The sequence below is a fragment of the Rhinopithecus roxellana genome, chromosome 8 (assembly GCF_007565055.1).
Source record: "Rhinopithecus roxellana isolate Shanxi Qingling chromosome 8, ASM756505v1, whole genome shotgun sequence".
Lineage (NCBI taxonomy): Eukaryota > Metazoa > Chordata > Mammalia > Primates > Cercopithecidae > Rhinopithecus > Rhinopithecus roxellana.
This window is the reverse complement of record NC_044556.1, coordinates 102,781,033-102,794,284: the sequence shown is the minus strand read 5'-3', so window position 1 is coordinate 102,794,284 and position 13,252 is coordinate 102,781,033.

Sequence of the window (13,252 nt, the reverse complement as noted above, 5' to 3'; positions counted from 1 at the left end):
TTATGGCTCTTCGTTAAAATACTATTGGAGTGGGCCCGGCATGGTGGTTCACACCTGTAATCCCAGTACTTTGAGAGGCCAAGGAGGGCAGATTACAAGGTCAGGAGTTCGAGACCAGCCTGGCCAATGTGAGGAAATCCCGTCTCTATTAAAAATACAAAAATTAGCTGGGTGTAGTGGTGGGCACCTATAGTTCCAGCTACTGAGGCAGGAGAATCACTTGAACTTGGTAGGCAGAGGTTGCAGTGAGCCAAGATCGCGTGACTGCACTCCAGCTTGGGAAACAGAGCCAGATTCTGTCGCAAAAAAAAAAAAAAAAAAAAAAAGAATTCAGTGTTGTCTTTGCTTCAATATTTTCTCCAAGAATTATATAGTTTTAGCTCTTACATTTAGCTTTTTGATCAATTTTGAGTTAATGTTTGTATATGTTATGAGACAGGGGTCCAGTTTCATTACTTGCATATGGTTATCTGGTTGTTCCAGCATCATTTGTTGAGGAAAAAAAAAATACTATTTGAGCAAAGCCCTTAAGCCACTGACTTGAAAGATAAATAATTTTTGAACTGAGGTCTCTCTCTCCTGCATAATGGGTACAACATGGGTTAATAAATGTCAGTTTTTTTTGTTGTTTGTTTTGTTTTGTTTTTGTTTTTGAGACGGAGTTTCACTCTTGTTGCCCAGGCTGGAGTGCAATGACTCGATCTTGGCTCACAGCAACCTCCACCTCCTGGGTTCAAGTGATTCTCCTGCCTCAGCCTCCCCAGTAGCTGGGATTACAGGCATAGGCCACCATGCCTGGCTAATTTTGTGTTTTTAGTAGAGACGGGGTTTCTCCATGTTGGTCAGGCTGGTCTCGAACACCCAACCTCAGGTGATCTGCTCACCTAGGCCTCCCAAAGTGCTGGGATTACAGGCATGAGCCACCACGCCCAGCTGCTTGTTTTTGTTTTCTTAAACTGACTTTTGTTTTCAGCAGAATGTCTCAACTAAGAACCCAAAAAGGGAAAGAAAAGAAATTATGTGTTCTCCCCTACAGAATCTTCTTGCGATAACTGTGAGATGACATGATTCAGAATTATCTCCTTGGCTTCTCATAGAGAGTTCCAAATCATGTCACCTTGCTTTGTGGAGAAAATGACCAATTACGGATAGCAAGTACATCTGAAGCTGCTTCCATTGCTTGGGGATCTATCTAACAGTATGAGGCTCAGGAGAAGTTTTGCTCTTCCTCCCTGGGAGGACCTGCTTTCTCCAAACAGCCAATGTTCTGAGCTGCCTTTTTAAAGATGTGATTTCAGGAGCTCGTTGCAGACCTCCTATGCAACTAGCCCATGAGTTCTTTGTGTCTTTAAGAACCTATCAAAGAACTCAGCAGTATGAGAGCAGATCAATACATACAGGGTTTCCTTTCAGTCTTACAGAAACTCATTACTCTCCAGTCTCTTTTTCCACGTATGGTAGAGAGAATCAGACTTGCGGATATCTAGTTAACTATCAGTACCTTTAAGAAATGTGAACAAGCGGTCCATCTGAATAATTATACAAAATGTCAAGGCTTTTAAAAGTGCTTAATTTTAAAGATCCTTTGCAGTTCTTCAGACCTAGATTCTCAGTTCAGTCAGCAGAGAGATAAGGAAAAAATGAGGAACACTTTTTCTCAGGCATAAATATTCACTGGTTTTTGAAATATTATTGATTCCTTGGATAAGAAAATAGGTCAACTTTATACCTTTTTGTCTCCAAATTGATTTCCCGCCATGAACAGTGGCTTGTGCCTATAATCCCAGCCACTTTGGAGGCTGAGGTAGGAGGATCGCTTGAACCCAGAAAGTCAAAGCTGCAGTGAGCTGTGATTGTGCCACTGTATCCCAACCTCAGTGACAGAGTGACACATCATCTCTTAAAAAGAAAATTGATCTCCATGAATATGCCGGTAAACCAGGAGATACAGAACTATTTGCCTCCAATTAGAACTGAAACCCTCCTATAACCCCTGCTGGGTGCTCGCTTCTTATTCAGAAGGAGGACACATTTTCACCATCTGTGCGGTGATCGGACAGCATTCATGAACACACTTTAAAGGAACACTGTCGGGTGTGTAAAAATTCTCCCCAACTAAATGATAAGGCCTTTTGTGAAATCCACATTACTGTGGGTTTTGAGCTCTGAGCTACCATATTCATACAACAGAACTCTAGTACTTCACACAGTATTAATCCTTTGTATTTCGTAACTTAGAAATCTGCTTTGAGAGATCAATTCAGTAGTTTTGCTTTTAACTTGTCTAATAAATATTATATGAAATGCTTTCAGGCAGCCCTTGCTTATCCTCTGATGTGTGATACATTTTCTGGGTTTTTCCTTGCAAAATCGGATCCCCTTCTTTCAGTTAGGTACAAAGTGTTAGAATAGTAAATGGTTATGTTTGTCAATACCACCCTGTACTCTAGAAATAAAGAGAGCTAAGAGTTACAGAAGACATGTTATCAAGCTTCTAGCAACTTCAAAAGCATGGAAAAGTTAGCACATGAAAGATTCTGATTTGTTTTAAAAAGTGACACAGAGCACATTTTTGAAGTTAGCGATAAACTGGTCATTTGAAATGAGAAAGCTATAGAATGTAGATCTGTTTTGAAACTGCAGTAAGGATCATAGAACAATGCCTCATTCTGATGAATCAGTAGAAACTAGAAAACAGAAAAGCATGTCATGTACTCTCTGTAAAGTTTGCTTGCTGGCACTATTCCTGCTTCAGCATTGAAAAAGTACATTCATTCACCAACTGAATACAAAAACAGTGCCTTCCACAGTTAAGTTATGCTGCTTTAGGCGTACTAAATTAGCTCTCTCCTGAAGTCTATCCACAGCTTCAGAAAATGATCCCTGGAAATAAGGAGTATTGTGTGGATTTGAAACGAAACAGAAAGGAAATGAAAGTGAAACTTGGGAAAGAAAAAGCTTGGGTTATGTTCATACAGCAGCATGTCATCCAGACAACATACAGAATGGCCATTCTATAGTGTGCACTATACTGAGTAACGAGAGGGCTAAAGATAGTGCCATGAATTGAAAGCCTTTGCAATATAAGTGTAAATATAAAACACAGAAACAAGTACAAAGTGAGAAAAACATATCCAAAGTTGGCATTCCAGTGCCAATAATGCCTAAGTAAAAGACACAGAAGAATGGGGAGAGGATAATTAGAAAAATACGACATTGCAATAAGAAAACAAAAACCATTGCTACAGAAAAGAGAATACAGTTCAATTTAATGTATACATATAGGTACACTAAATGGAAGACACTGAACGAGGTACTAAGGTTGCCGCAATAAACTCTATTCCTACAGTAACCGATACAAAGAAAACAGTGGGAACCTGTCATCATTTTGGTTCCACAAACATTTTTGCTTTGACGATGAATCAACAGTGGGTGGTAAGGAGAAATAAGACAGATAAGATAGGAAGCTCAATCTAGAACATATACTTGACATTTTAAATGCACACATGTGACTGTAGAGGAGAAGACAAAATTGATTGGCCTGGAAATACATTGAAAAGTTGTGTCATTAGAAGGACACTGAGCCAGGAGGGGCAGAGTGGAGTCTGCAGTCAGGGCTCTGTCAGTATTCAATGATCACCCTCTCTGTCACATTGACCATATGGCAAGTCAAATCAGGCTTTCAGGAAGCCAGGGCGACATGTCTGTAATGGTATGTTGTATTCCAGTATTTCACACCTAATGCACTTCTCTTCATAAAACAGGGTGGCCACCCTTGATTCTGTGGAAGGAAAAAATGAAAGAACAATGGTAAGAGTCCAAAATTATAAGAAAAGTATTTCTTCTTGGTGCTACCCCTACAATGCTCTTGGTTTCTCATTATACAATGAAGTTACACAATTTAGTAATGGGAAAACAGATAGTAAATGCTCATTTCACAACACAGCAAGACAGTGCTTTTCACAGATGGCTGAGCACTGCAGGAATGTGGAAGGGATCCAGATCTACTTCACTTCCACACCTCAGTCCTTCACCTCCAGACATGCGGGGTGACAGAATCAAGACGTAACACTATTTGTAAATTAAATGTTGGCATATCACAACACCACGGTCAAGCTCTCAGCATCAAAAAATCAGCTTTGAAAGAGACAAGGCAAATTCACACACAGTGGCCCTGGTATCTGGCCTGTGCTGATGTGTTTAGGAAACAACTTTTTGGCTCCCTGAAGTACTTTAACACGCATATACTTAAATAAATTATAATAAGGCAAATGTCATCATGCCAAAGCATCACAATGCTAAGACAGTAGGTTACTTTACTTAGTGAATAGAGTCTAAGTGGCATTTGGTGCAAAGTGGATCCAGAATATTGATAAAGTACAGTTCTCAAGCCAAAAGTTATTTGTTTGTGCTTGTCTACACTTTATGTAACTCGTTAATGAAAGAACCAGAGGGTAGATTAAGGGGAATATTCAACAGCATTTGAAAACATTGAGGTCTATGTAGTCATTTGTATAAGGGATGTGTAAACAAAATTGCTAAATTAGTTAGAAGACTGGTTGACTTTTTACAGGCTGTGAAATCACAGTGTTTTATAAATTTCTGCAGATTAAATTCTAACCATGACTATGGACTGTTGGCCAAATTAACTGTCACAATAAATATCAGATGACACACAAGCAGACTTACCGGAACATGCAGGAACTTTATAAAAAACATACATTGTTATCCTCATTTTATCTTTTTCCAAGACTGAAATACATTTTTGTGTCACAAGGAAAACCCCTGGATTGTATTCATTTCCTTTTTTCCACCATTTGTTTCTTGATAGCGCAGGCGCAGCCTCAGGCTCAGTTAAATGCACCCACTAGGTTCCAAAAACGATGACAACCTTTGAGAAAATCTAGTTACCCCCTTAATGTTACTCATATGAAAACTTACAGCTCACATGGAAACAGAAAGAAAGTTTTCATGAAAGTTTCTTTCATAAAGGAAGTTTATGAAAGAAAGGCTTAACATCTTAGCCAGCCATATACCCTTTCAGAAGCAGGAACAGAACTGGACACCAGGGATTCTGACTTTGTTTCAGGACTCTTCCTAATGCAACATCCATATCTTTATAAAAGTTTTAAACTGTTGTATGCATTTCAGGAGCTTTATGCATTTTGTATAGTATTACCCATGGGGCAGGGTAAGAAGTTTTACAATGGAGTTGTCATTACATGATTCTCACATTTGCATTATTTCTGTGTTTTTTAGTTTCCATCTTAACTAAGTTTTAAATGCGAGAATGTAAGGGTTAAGCAGGTAAAGCTCTCATTCTCATTTCTACTATGTATGGCAGGTAATTAAACTGTGGACAATGGTTCCCCACGCAAAGGTGCCCTCGATGATTTACTATTCAGGGTCCTAATAATTTGGCATTCCAAGCACAATACAGCTAAAACAAAGACTGAATCACTGGGAGCCATGAAACTGCTAGTATAATTAGGGATATCTAATTTGGGGGAAGAAAATCGAGACCCAATGGCTCTAACAGTGAGTCGTCTGTTAGCATTCCCAAGCTCTGAACTGCAGCTTTTGAGGAAGGAAAACAAATATCCTCATTTTGCATGTTAAGTTCCAAATCTAATGTGTTTCTGCTTCTGCATTTTAACATCTATAATATGCTCTGTGAAAAATATTCAATGGATTATTTTCCCAAGTTTTATCATATGACACGGCTTCAACATCTTATATTAAATCAGTTCTAAACAAATGATTTTCCTCATACAAAATAAAAGTTGACACATATTAAACAAATGGTAATGAGGGTTTCAGGCCATAAATATCAAAGCATTTTTCAAACTTAAAAACAAAATTTGACATTATGGAATGTCTATATTCTTTTCATGTTTTGTTTTGTTTTGTTTTGTTTTGTCTGGGGGGAGGAAAAAATGGCATAATACTTAAACTCATCTTTATTTTATCTGTTGAATGAACTATTGAATATAAATGGTTACTAAAGTCTGCTTTTTTAATAGTAATGTAATAGAAGGAAAATGAATAATTCTAGAATCTTGAAACTGGAGAAAATAATTGGAAGAGGCCAAGAAGTAACTATAAATGAAATCCTAAATCTCACTCACATCCTCTGGATTGTTAGCAATCATTTATGCATAAAAATTCAATTTCCCTTTGCCATTTCCTTTTTATCAGCTAATAATAAACGTGTGCACTGGATGGATGTAATTAACTTTCCTATAGACAATACGATGTAGAAGTCTATCTAATTATTTGGGTCTAGATTACTTTAAATAACCAACCTGACTCTAAGTAAGCATAAACACAAAGCTCTGTCTACTACAACTAATAATACCTGTTGAAAATAAGGTATGGACAGCACCATCATTATAATAATAATTACCCCTGTAAAATAAAATATTTTTAAAATAGCTCCCTATAACTTCGGCAGTTTTTAACTATTTAGAATTTCTGCTATTCACAGGGATGCAGGATGTTCATGGGTAAAACAGTCAGACACTGCGCGAAGCGATCGGACATAATTAGATCTTTGTGTGTCTGGTCTTATAGACTAGTGAGAAATGTAACATCTGGTATTCATCAGTTATAACAACTGCTTCCATTCCAGTATTTTTATTTAAAACAACAACACATTGTACATGGCCTTGAGTCCAAAGCACGGACACCTTTATTTTGGAATGCAAATCTGTGGAATCTAAAAGAATCCAACTCATAAAGGCAGAGAACAGAATGGTGGTTACCTGAGGCTGAGGGTGGGGAAAATAGGGAAGTGTTACTCAAAGCACACGAAGTTTCAGAAAGGATGAATAAATGGTTAAGTAGGTGAGGTGGAAGGTATGTTAATTAGCTTGGGCCAGTTCTTCCACATTATCTGCATGTATCAAAGCATCACTTGGTATCTCATAAATATATAGAATTATAATTTGTCCATATTTAATAAGATAAAATTTAGAAAAACAAAGGAATAAGAAACACAACGCTGTACCAGACAAACAGGAAAGGAACGGATCTTCTCTTTTTTGGCATTAATCAGAATGATGCCTCATTTCCTGTTAATAGCCTAACAAAATCCCAAGGATGCAAGTCTTCTTGGACTATATACTTTTATTGGGGTTCTGCAATCTCATGGTAATGCTGTCATTCACTCAGTAATGCCACAGATATTTATGGAGCACACACCATAAGCCAACACTGAATGAGAAAGGGAAAGTTCCAGTTCTTTCTGGGTTGGCATTCTAGTGTGAGAGATAGGCAGTAAATAAGGAAATATAACTGAAGGAAGTGGTGAGTGCTAAGCAGAAAAATGAAACAGGTAAACTGATATGAAGCTACCCACCCGAATGGAGGAAATGTTATTTTACATGGTGTCCTCATGAAAGACCACTCTGAGGAAACAATATATAAACAGAGACTGAATTAAAAGAACAAACTAGATATTGATCTGGGGGAAGAAAGTTCAGGCAGTGAGAGCAGCCAGCGCAAAAGCAAGGAAGTGTTAGAGGAACCAGCAGGTAGCCCACAAGGCTGGGCTAGAGCTCACATGTGGCATAAGATGTCTGGAATTTAGGAAAGGACAATTTCATGTAGAATTTATTTATTTATTTTATTTTATTTTATTTTTATTTTTTAGAATTTATAAGCTATGTGCAGAGTTTGGATTTTTTTTTTCCCCAAATACGCTGGCAAGCCTTTGGAGAGTTTTGAAAAAGCAAATGATGTAGTTTGATTTAAATTTTTGAAAGATCACTCTGCTGCTGTGTATGACAAAGAATATAGAAGAGAACAGAAGAATGGATGCAAATGCGAATGTTATTAGGTAAGAATAATGGTAGATTAATTAAAATGTTGGCAATGAAGTTAATGAGATCTAGTTGAATGCTGAATATATTCGAAAGGTAGAGCTCCTGAGATTTGCTGATAAATTTAATGTCAGGTGGTGAGTGGGGAAGCTGAAACAACAGTAGACTTGTTTTTGTTGTTGTTGTTGTTGTTGTTTGTTTTTGTGGGAGGGCCGTGTTGATTAACTGGGTAGCTGCTGTTGCCATTTAATGAGAGAGGGCTGGCCATGGCAATCTTGACGAAGGGGTAAACGAACTTCTGATGGTGATGGATTAGCTGTGGGTATCTTAATAAATGTATCAGTTGAGATTCTGAGTAGGTGCTATTCTGAACTGTCCAGCAGAATTTGCTGCAATGACAGAAATGAGCAATAGAGTATTCATTAGGCACATGGGGTAATTAAATACACTTTATTCACCTATTTATTTTTATTTTTTATTTTTTGTAGAGATGGGGTCTCACTATGTTGAGGTCACTATGATGGGGTCTCACTATGTTGAAGCTTGTCTCAAACTCGTGGCCTGAAGCAAGCCTCTTGCCTCAGTCCCCCAAAGTGTTGGGATTATGGGCATGAGCTACTGTGCCCAGCCTTAAATGCACTTTAAATGTGATTCATGTGTGACTCAGGAACTTCACTTTAAATATGTTTAATTTTAATTATTTCAAATCAAATTAGATACATGTGGTTAGTGGCTACCACGTCAGACAACTACATTTTAGAGGAATGGAGAGGCAGGGACTCAGAAAGGTAGGAGGAAAGTCGGGTGTAAGGTGACACATTTGGAGACATTTTTTTTCCAAAGGGAAAAGAGAAATTTGGAAGAAACTAGAGGTATATGGGGACCACATGTGAAAACAAAATTATTGGTAGACATTGCACTATTTTATTATTTAACAGAAATGATCCACCAGCAAAGGGAAAAAAAAACTAACTCTGATTATGCTGATGGTGAACAAATGAACTAGTTCTTTTCTCTTCTTACTTGTTCTGATTTTCTTAGTGAAATAATCTCTCTAGGCCAGGCACAGTGGCTCATGCCTGTAATCCTAAAATTTTGGGAGGCCAAGGATGGAGGATTGATTAAGGCCAGAAGTTGGAGACCAGCCTGTGCAACAAAGTGAGACCCTGTCACTACAAACACAAAAAAAAAAAAGAAAGAAAAATCTCTCTCAGGGATGAAAGATGGAGCTTTGATCTCCAATAAATCTTTTACACTTCTAACTCTACCTCAGCCTCAATTTCCAAAGAACCCAACACTCCAGGGTTAGTACCAGGAGTGTCCAAGAAAGCAAGTGGTAAGTTGGATGGGGTTTGGGAGGGAATCATTTGCTGTGTGTCTAGTAAAGAAGGTCCTATCCTGTGGTAGTAGGCTGTGCCTTACCAGACCCACACCTTCAAGTCTTTGAAACTGATGTTCTCATTGTAAAAATACCTTTGATGATGCACAGTAGTCCCCCACATCTCTCATCTGCAATTTGACTTTCCATGGTTTCAGTTACCCATGGTCAAGTATAGTCTGAAAATATTAAATGGAAAATTCCAGAAATAAACCATTCCTAAGTTTTAAATTCCACTCTGTTCTGACTTGCATGACGAAATCTCTCACTGTCCTGCTTTGTCCTTCCCAGGATGTGAATTACCTCTGTCCGGTGGATCCACTCTCTAGATGCTACCCTCCTCTTAGTTACTTAGCAACTCTCTTGGTTCTCAGATTGAAAGAAAACAGTATACGCCAGGGTTGGTCCTATCCAAGGTTTCAGGCACCACTTGGGGCCTTGGAACATATTTCCCACGGGGAAGGGGAGATCACTGTAAATTGTTTTATCTTACTATTAGGTGACCTAAGCATAATGTTACAGATGACCACCCTTTCCTTAAAATATTATTGATTTTTGTCTTAATGTCACCTCCTTTTCTTATTCTTTCTGATACTCCCTTGTTCTCCACTCCATCCAAATTTTGCATGATGTTACTCTTCAAGGACTGATCCTCGGCCCTTGTTTTAGTGAGTCCTCTAATTTCATGATTGTATCATGTCGTTTTCCACCAAGTAGCAAGATCCATGTTTTTAAAAATGTGAATAAGACCGTAAAATTGTCCCAGTTAAGGCCTCACTTCAAAAAGTAAATTGAAATATTTTTCCAGCCTAGAAGGTCCAGCTTGACAGCGCACCCGACTAGCCTAATAATCCCTCAGAGTGTGCCTCTCTTCCTCACCCACTTTGGGTTTCTTTCTGTTGTTTGAGTTTGCCATGCTTTTGTATAGTTCAGGGTCTTTGTCCATGATATTTACATTGCCTATAATTTCCTTCTCCCCAAATTACATATCAACCTGTTCTTTGGCTATCAATGTATTAGTCCCTTAAATGTTACTTGTTAATATGAATATTAACTTGTTAATATGAAAATTGTAATATGAAAATGGTAATATGGAACATTTTATTTCCTCTACAGCCTTTATTATATTTTGTAATTATTTCATTTGCTTGACTATGAGTTATTTCTGTCTCCAAACAAAAACAACAATGCAAACCTCATGAAAACAAACATTTGTTTCCTATTAAATCCCTCACCTACCACAAAAAATTATTTTAATATAAATTAATGAAGTGCGTGAATACATAAATTAATAACCTATTTTCTCCCTGGCCCATGATGTTTAAAGTGGGGTTATCAATACTTACATAATTTTTTTTGTTAAGAAGCTTAGAGGAAATATATGCAAAGGACCTGTCACAGTGTCTGCTGTGTAGTGGTGTCCAAAATATGGCGGATACATTTTTTAAAATTAGAATTGCCAGATTTCCATTTGGCTCTCACTCTCTCTTGCAAGAAAGAGGGTTGTTCTCCTTTTTTTCTTTTGCCTGTTAAACCTCCACTTCTAAACTCAAAAATAAATTACCATTGTCGTCAATTTTGCAGATAAGTGCAATTTATGGCAAATGCAATTAGCAATTGAAAAGAATAAAAAATTATAAATGGCTGGGCATGGTGGCTCACGCTTGTAATCCCGGCATGTTGGGAGGCTGAGGTGGGCAGATCACGAGGCCAGGAATTCAAGAACAGCCTGGCCAATATGGTGAAACCCTGTCTCTACTAAAAGTACAAAAATTAGCTAGGCATGGTGGTGCATGCCTACAATCCCAGCTACTAGGGAGGCTGAGGCAGAAGAATTGCTTGAACCCGGGAGGGGGAGGTTTCAGTGCGCCAAGATCACACCACTGCACTTCAGCCTGGGCGACAGAGCAAGACTCTATCTCAAAAAAAAAAAAATTATAAAAAACTACATTAAATAAACTCCAGTATTTATTTATTTATTAGATTCATTCAGGCCAGAGTCAAAGGGAAGGTTATTTATTGTCCCCAAATGACCAGCAATGAAACTTTAAAGGAAATCCTAAGTAAAGTCAAGCCTAACCTTGTCACTGGGAAAAACCAGAGCAGAGACTGTAGACAAACTTTAACAGTTTTTCTTTAGTCTGTGTATCTATAGACACAGCTGCTTAAGGAAACCAGGTGACCTGAATGCCACAAACTGCCTAACTCTCCTGACCCCATGCCAGATATCAGATGTCCAAACCTACTAGATATTGGTGCACACCAGAGCAGTTGACCTTGTTATTGTTGGATCATTAACATATTATTGTAATACCAAAAAGCTCTTCCCCAAGAGAAGATTGCTGCCATTTTGTGTACATATGATGTATGAAGAAGCATGTCATTAACTGTAACTGAATGTCTGGAACTCCACCCTGTACATGCCTTACATTCCTACCCGAACCTGCATCCAACTCTTCAAAACTCCCATACTTCCCACTGCCTGGGTAGAAGGTGCCTTTGAAGCACGAGCTCCTCTTCATTCCTTGGCCACTGAATAAAATCTGATGGCCTTTCCAACTGAATGTTCTTTGCGGTCAGTACAAAGTAGGAAAGGACCAGAGTTTACTGATGAAAACTTTTCTCCTTTAAGTTTTTAAAAATACTGGTTTGCAAAAGTGAGGACACTAATTCTTCAGGACTTCTCTCTCTTTCTATTTTTTTCTCTGATCCCTGTAAGAATTGGCATGTGCCCATCATCACATGAATAATCTCTCTGAATAAGAAGGAACCTCAATCTGCCTTCTTCATCAGAGGATTGTGGCTGATAGTACTGGGCAGCAAGAGCAGGTAAAAGTGACACCCTTGGAGAAGGGTCTTAGAAGCTACTCAATGAAAATCAAGACAGATTTGCATTTTGTAAAAGCCTAACATAATGGGTCTTGGTTTATGTTTTTTTCTCCCCCACTCTTTATTTGTAAGAGGAAGCATGCCTAATATTCAATAGTGATTCTTCTAGATGTACAGTTGACCCTTAAACAACATGGATTTGAACTGTGCAGGTTCACTTATACGGGGATTTTTTTCAATAAAACTTCTAAATATGCCCGTGTCTCCTCCCTCCCCTTCCACTTCCACTTCAGCCACCCCGAGATAACAAAACCAACTCCTCCTCTTCCTCCTCCTCTTTAGCCTACTTAATGTGAAGACAGCAAGGATGAACATGTATATGAAGACACACTTCCATTTAATGAATTGTAAATATATTTTCTCTTCCTTATGATTTTCTTAATAATATTTTATTTTTCTCTAGCTCACTTTTTTATAATAACATAACACATATAACATGCAAACTATGTGTTAATTGACTGTTTATGTTATTAGTAAGGCTTCTGGTCAACAGTAGGCTATTAGTAGTTAAGTTTTTGGGGAGTCAAAAAGTATACATGAATTTTCTACTGCATGGGAGTTGGAGCACCTAACCTTCATATTGTTCAACAGTCAACTGTATGTCCATATAGTAACATATCGATATACATCTATACAGTAACATATCTACTAGTGCCATGGCTGTTCTGGTCAAGAAATAGCTTTCTGTCACTCAAATACTCTCTCAGACATTGGCACTATCAAGCATTTTCAAATATGTGAATCAGTTTACCAAGAGAAACAAATGATCTCTGATCAACTTACACAAAACTGATGCCAGATGTTCAGCTAACCAGAGAGTAACTAGGCAATTTAATGCTTGCTTTCTACAGTAGAAAAACAAATTTCTTCCTTGACTCTAGTAAAGATAAGTTGCCTCTCTTGGCCAGTAAATATTTCAGTTGCAGCTTTGTAGCATAGAAATGCTTTTCCCTTACCACCATTGTGATGAGGCTTTGTTCCCTGGGCAGTCTTTTCTGTCGCTGAGGAAGCACCCCATGAAGCCTGATTACTGTTGAAATGAACCAGTTCCAACCGAATTTATTTCCATTGTACCACTTACAATAGTTTCAAATTATCTTTTTCATACACACTCCTTCTCCCATAGGATTCTGTAGAATAGAGTAAGCAGTGTGGGCAAGTT